At 42.3% G+C, this 7,115-nt stretch overlaps 1 long non-coding RNA gene across 1 annotated transcript in view; it reads right to left on the bottom strand.

The window, feature by feature from the left end:
• Positions 1 to 3,146: 3,146 nt before the first annotated feature.
• The window catches only part of LOC113630955 (uncharacterized), a 62,607-nt gene continuing 58,638 nt past the window's right edge, over positions 3,147 to 7,115 (bottom strand). The window contains exon 6 of the long non-coding RNA XR_003437147.1: positions 3,147 to 4,161. This is a non-coding gene — a long non-coding RNA (uncharacterized LOC113630955). The remainder of the gene's footprint in view (positions 4,162 to 7,115) is intronic.

Genomic DNA, 7,115 nt, shown 5'->3' with positions numbered 1-7,115 from the left:
TGTCTGTGAATGGGGCTGGTTGCCATGGTCTGTCCTGTAAGGCAGTCTGGTCATGTCAGTATCTTTAGAACTTTTCTACTGGGCTGGTGTGAATTACCAGAGGAGTTTCCTCTAATTTTTTTCCTGAAATGTCTGTACCCAGTTTCCAGTAGCTGGTGGGGAAGGCAGAGGAAGGTATCTCAAATTCCATCTTAACTTTTGCTTAATTCTACCTATACGGTTTCATAGAATGATTTTTTTGTGGGTTCTTTAGATGTAAAGAGGAAAGGAAAAAGCCTCTAAGCCCTGGGGGAGTTTTTATGGTCATCCTACAAAAGCAGGAGGGACCCGCACTCAGAGTTTGCTTCAGGTGTTGAGGCTGATGACATCATAAACACACCAAAGGGGTGTGAAATGGTTTGTTAGTTACGTAATGGGGATTTCTGAGGGTGAGCAGGCAGGCCTCTCATGCAGGTCCAGAATGGCTTGAGCTAGCAAGGGAAGGAGCGAAGGAAGCTGGCCTTTTCTTTTGTGGTCGGGGGGCAGGGGGTGGGCTGGGGTGAGAGTTCACGTGCAGAGAGGATGCTGTGGTTTGAATCTTCCCCCCTGCACCAAAGCAGGGAGCGCCCTGGCTTTCTTACCCGCTTCCTCAGATGCTGGCACAAGGGGAAGAGGGAAGGGTGAGGTTTGAGATGATAAAAGAAATTTTCACATATTGAGATTATAGGGAAGTCATTCTGGCTTATACATGAGTTAACTTGAATTTGATGCCAACTAAAATAGCCTGTTTGTGGCCTATCAAACGTACATTGTACATCTGCCTTAATTATTAAAGAAAAGTAAAGAAAGTCCATGTTAAAAATAATGATTAAATGCCCCTTTTCCTGGGACGCCAATGCTGGTCCTCCTTGGATAAGACTCCCTTCCCAGGTACCAAGGCCATGATGGACATGCTGTATGTGCACGTGCTGGTCTGTTTTTTTTTGAAACCTTGGAGAAATGTTTCCCTGACTTGTTTAACGTTCTTTGTTCTGACAAGATGTAAAACTGTGCTGAAAACCCTGCTTCTCGAGAGCAGTTTCTCAGAGTAATCTGGGAAGCGGGCTTCCGCGCTACAGTCCTCAGTTTGACTCAAATAAAACTCTTTTCTATTCTTTTTTTTTTTCAGAGTTCATTAACTTTTATTGAAATAAACACAGGAAAAAGCAACCTCCACTTTTTCATAGCATGTTTTACATATTTGCAGGTGCAGAGAGTTCTACTAGGAAAAGGAGATTTTGTTGATATTGATAGACATCAAAAACGAATATGCACTAGTATATAGTATGGATCTGTGGTTTAAAATTTATACTAATGGCATCATATAGTGCTTGTTCACTGCAACTTGTTTTTTCCCAGTAAATATATTTTCAAGATTCAAATATGCTGATAAATAAAGGTTAAGTTCATTCATTAAAAAATGATTATGCATTCATGGGATACTTTAGATATGCTATCAATTGCTTTGGATATATCCTTTTTGTTCTTAAAAAATTTGTTTTATTGAAGTATGTTTGCTTTACAATGTTGTGTTAGTTTCAGGTGTACAGCAAAGTGATTCAGTTATACATATATATTTTTCTATTCTTATTATTGATTACATATTGATTATTTTCATCATCAGAGAGCTGCCAGCAGTCTAACGTCCAATGATGGAGTCAGAATCCTCCCTACAGCTCTGAACAGAGGGCAGAACAAATGTTTTAAGGATGATACAGAAAATGTTCCTAGGGGAGATGGTCCTGCTCAGTCCCAAGAGAGAGAACAACTTATTTAAAAGTCCAGTTCTCCCTTTGTGGGGCTGATACGGGAGCCAGGAGCTCAGAGGTGATTCTGTTGTTAGGAGAACTTGTTCAGAAGCCTTCAGAGTAGTGGTTTGCAGAGTGTGGCCTGTCACCAGCAGCAGCAGCGGCTCCTGTTAACAAATGCAAATTCCCAGGCACCACCCCGACCTACCGACTCTGAAACTCTGTGGGTGAGGCCTGCACCCTCTGTTTTAACAAGCCCTCCAGGTGAGGCCAACACACGCTCCCACTGAGAACCACAGATGGAGAGTTTACAAGTGAAGACAAGTCCGGGAAGCAGCCGGAGAACTAAATGGCACAGCATCATGAAGAAACAGGACTTTAAAAATTTCCACTGGAAGGTGGAAAAAAAACAGGTCTCTGAGAAGGGCAGGAGGAGGGGAAGTGTTTGCAGAGGGGAGAGGAGCCCAGCCATGTGGCAGAGGTGAGGGTCTGAGTGGGGAAGAGAGTTGGTAAGAATTTCCAACAGGTAGGGATGACCAAAGAACTCTTACCAGTGGTGATGTGTGATGCTCTGCTGTAAGTTGACGTCAGTTTTACATGACCAACTTGTGTGGTGCAGTGGGGAAGGAAGGGGAAGACGTCAAAGGGAAAAAAAAATTCATCATACTCTGTGTAAAAAGGGTAATTAAAAATTATTTTATTGAAGTATAGCTGATTTACAATGTTGTGTTAGTTTCAGGTGTACAGCAAAGTGACTCAGTTATACATAATATAGTCATTCTTTTTCGTATTCTTTTCCATTATGATTTATCACAGGATACTGAATATAATTCCCTGTGCTATACAGTAGGACCTTGTTGTTTATCCATTCTCTATACAATTGTTGGCATCTCCTAACCCCAAACTACCAATCTAACCCTCCCCTACCTCTACCACCCCCTGGCAACCACAAGTCTGTTCTTTATGTCTGTGAGTCTGTTTCTGTTTTGTAAATAAGTTCATTTGTGTCATATTTTAGATTCCACATATAAGTGATATCGTATGGTGTTTGTCTTTCTCTTTCTGACTTACTTCACTTAGTATGATCATCTCTAAGACCATCCCTGTTGCTGCAAATGGCATTATTTCATTCTTGTTTATGGCGGAGTAGTCTTCCCTTGTATATATGTACCACATCTTATTTATCCATTCATCTGTCGATGGGCATTTAGGTTGTTTCCATGTCTTGGCTACTGTGAATAGTGCTGCTATGAATGTAGGAGTGCATGTATCTTTTCGAATTATAGTTTTGTCTGGATATACGCACAGGAGTGGGATTGCAGGATTTTATGGCAAGTCTATTTTTAGTTTTTTGAGGAACCTCCATACTGTTTTCCATAGTGGCTGCACCAAGTTACATTCCCACCAACAGTGTAGGAGGGTTCCCTTTTCTCCACAGAGAGGGTACATATTTTTTATTTTTCCTTACCAATGCGTTCCCCAATGCATTCAGTATCCACTGACTAAATAAATGAGGTGTCTGAGTATTTTTAGAATTTATGGCAAGGACCTAGGCATATATATGTAGATAGTTAGATAGAAAAAAATTTAAAGTAGTTTGTTGCTGTAGGCATCTTCTATATTAAAAGTAGAAATAAAAGATAATTGGCATGCATTTGATTTTCCTCCATAAAGGTGATATGTAAATTCCTCTTAAATAGAATATACCTATATCTATAAATACCTATAGAAGTAGTCCAAAGCATCTACATTTTCCTTGAAAATTGTTAAAATGAAGCCTATCCCTGTAGACAGATGTCTTATAAGCTTCTAGAATAGTTTCCCCCGTACTTTAACAAAGTTAAACATTCTAATTAGGGAATACTGGAAAATAAAAATAATGCAAAGAAGAACGACTGAAGTTATCCACAGCACCACGCCTTGAGGTGAACAGAATCCTGTGGAGTTTTAGGGCCGGGAGTCCCCGTGGTTGGCACCCCCCCCCCACTTTCCTGAACCCCCTTCTCTCCTGACTGCCAGCTCAGGGTCTTGCCCTGCACACTCTTGTTTATTGATTTAGACCAAAGCTTCAGTATCAATTGTCATCCTTTACCATTTTGTGTACTTCTCCATCATGGCCATTGCGGATGAAAAAAAGGTCAAGACTCCTTCCTTGAAGAAGCTGTGCTCTTTCTTCCAAGTGTGTCTTCTTCTTTACTATCCATTAATTCTTAGTATCCGTGAATCCTGCTCTGTGAATCCATCCATTCTTCTGGCTCCCATGATCTCAGGCTCCCCTACCGATTTTTTGATCTCAGCTCTCTTTTCTGTAATAATTTCACGTCTCCATCTGCCTTTCTTTGTGCTCTGTTTCCTCCAAGTCATTATGTCTAGCAGGGAATTCTGGTTTCCTCCTCTGAATTCAAAAAAAAAAAAAAGAAAAATAAGGTCAACTCTCTGGATTTACCTGTTTATGTCACTGGCATCATCGTTCTTTTTGTCACTAATGCTGTCAACCAACTCCTTCTCTCATCTCTGTTCTGGAACCTCCGTCAGTTGGTAGTTCTTGCATGAAAGCATCTGTGCTGACTCTTTTTTTCTTGGCTGCGCTGCACAGCTTGCAGGATCTTAGTTCCCTGACCAGGGATCGAACCCAGCCCCCCTGCAGTGGAAGTGCCGAGTCTTAACCACTGAACCGCCAGGGAAGTCCCCTGTGCAGACTCTTAACTCTTTTTGTTTCTTACCCTTTTGCCCTTAAATTATTGCAGTTATCTCATGGATGGCTTCCCCTCCAAGCCTCACTTCCAAGCGCTGCAGAATTAACCTTCATAAAGACATTACTCTTATCCATCATTCTCTTGTTCAGGAAACTTCAGGAGCTTCCTATTGTCCAAAGGATAAAATCCACCATGCTCATCCTGGTGCCTGGCCCTCCCACAATGGGCCAGCCATCCTTCAACCTCATCTTCCCCTATTTTCCAATGAAAGAGCATCCCTCTAACTAGGATGTCCTATATCCACTCCTCTGAATCCCCCTCTTCCTCTGGCTCACATTTTCCCTTCCAGTTTTACTTCAGATGCAATATTTTCCTTGTAAAACCTTTTCTAATCAACCAACCAACCCACAGCAATTTTCCCCTTGTTTGAACTTTGAAAGCCCTTCCTATCCCATGTATTTGGCTCCTAATTATAAAATTATAGCTTCTTTCTATGGAGCTGAGTCCCTACTATGCACCCAGCACTGTTCTAAGCTGTTCTTAATTCATTTATTCATCACACAATGAGTGGAGTAAGTCCAGTTATCACCTCCATTTAACAGGTGAGGAAACAGACATGGGCAGGTGAAGTAACTTACCCAAGGTCACAGGATGGTAGAACCAGGATCTGAATCCAAACGGTGGCTTAGAATCTGCCCTCTTATCTACCCATCACTGCCTCCCTGTATGCACTGCCTTCCACTGCTGTTACGCACCGCTTGTTTGTGCACATTTGTATGTGTGTTGCCTTCCCATTTAAATTGTACGCCCCTTGAAGGCGGGGGCCACAACTCACATGCACGCTCCAGAAGGCCCAGCAGAAAGCTGTGTGCTTCCATAAACGTTAAATGTTTCCGTTGAATGGTTTGTGGAGACTTTTTTTTATTCCTGAGATGATCTAGCTCGTTTTCATGAATTGAAAAGGTAGTCTCAAAATCAGATCTGACTAAGTCATGACCAAGGAAAGGTAAAAAAAAAATCAAGGAGTAAGCCAGTGTCCTGGCCTCAGGGCTTGGGTCCAGTGGAGTCTGATCATTTCGCAAATGACACCTGAAGTCTGAAGAGTAATGAGGGCTTAACCCGCCTGCACACCTCTCCCTGTGCTTTGCAGTGACTGGAAAGTGAACTTGGCTAAGGCCTGCATGTCAGCAAATAATTCACCTTGACTCTAGAACTTGCAGCTGAATGTCCATCATTGAAAATGCAATTACTCTTTTCCACTGTTTTTTCTTCTTCTTTTTCTACTTCTTCTTTTGAAGCCAAGTGTGAGCTGTGGGTGGAAAGGTTTGATACAATTCTTCTCTGTTCTCAGGGGCCTGGCTGACAGACTGCTCAAGAAAAATTCCACCCAAATGCCTGGTGTACCAGGAAGAGGCAAACAGCTGGAGGGATGATAGAGAAGATATGACTTAACCCACTGAATTGTGTCACAGGCTTACTTAAAGCTGCATCACAAATAGTGGTTTTTGATTGTTTCCTCTTCCTAGAATGAAATGTCTTCAGAAGCCTTTTCAGATTACTTTAAATTATTTGTAAGTTTAGGCAAAACCATCTTTCTTAAGAGCCATTCACTTAAAAACATTTTTTTAAATTTTTAAAACATTTTATTGAAATATAGTTGATTTACAATGTTATGTTAATATCTTCTGTACAGCAAAGTGATTCAGTTACACATATATGTATTCTTTTCCATATTCTTTTCCATTGTGGCTTGTCACGGGATATTGAATATAGTTCCCTGTGCTGTACAGTAGGAGCCATTCACTTTTAAAAAGTGGATATGGTTCTCAAGTTATGTGCCAGCTTGGTGTTGAATAGCATTTTCTAGTATTCTTCAAGGACTTTATGAGTGAAAAGAATGACCTGTAGTTACTTTGTGATGATGATCATGATGATTATTATTATTTTGCGATACGCGGGCCTCTCACTGCTGCGGCCTCTCCCGCTGCGGAGCACAGGCTCCGGACACGCAGGCTCAGCGGCCATGGCTCACGGGCCCAGCCGCTCCGCGGCATGTGGGATCTTCCCGGACCGGGGCATGAACCCGTGTCCCCTGCATCGGCAGGCGGACTCTCAACCACTGCGCCACCAGGGAAGCCCTGTGATTATTATTAACCTGCATAAAATTTGCCTTTTGCAAAGCCCTTAGAGACACACGTACACTTTGAAAGAAATAAATGATTGTTTATTTTGGGTCATGAACTAGACCTATTGTGCACAGAGTTGGGCCTAAACAAACCTGGGCCTGGTTCCTGCCCTGGAGGCATTTGCCCTCTGGGTGTGAAGACCAGATTAGGCCTGAGGCCCACCTGTCAGCCACACACTCTTCCTCAGATGTCTCAGTACCCTTGATAATATTCAACCTTTGTTTACACTCTGCCGGACCTAGATTTGATTTCTGGGGTTGTTTTCCCTGTGGACCTGGGAGGTAACCACCCTCAAGGCTGCCGGTTGTGCACCCGACTGGCACTTTGCACAGTTATGCAGTGCCCAGCCTGCACATCAACACATGACGGCTCTGAACACTGTGTCTAGATGATTTTTGCAGATCGCCAATCTCATTTATTTTGTATTGGTATCACTGGTTTCATACTCAGAGTTCTGGAGGAGGTCA

This window comes from Aethalodelphis obliquidens, unplaced genomic scaffold (genome assembly GCF_003676395.1).
Source record: "Aethalodelphis obliquidens isolate GAN/ISIS:26980383/991018 unplaced genomic scaffold, ASM367639v1 scaffold31, whole genome shotgun sequence".
NCBI lineage: Eukaryota > Metazoa > Chordata > Mammalia > Artiodactyla > Delphinidae > Aethalodelphis > Aethalodelphis obliquidens.
The sequence above is the reverse complement of the archived record's forward strand: the minus strand, read 5'-3'. Positions and strand labels throughout refer to the sequence as shown.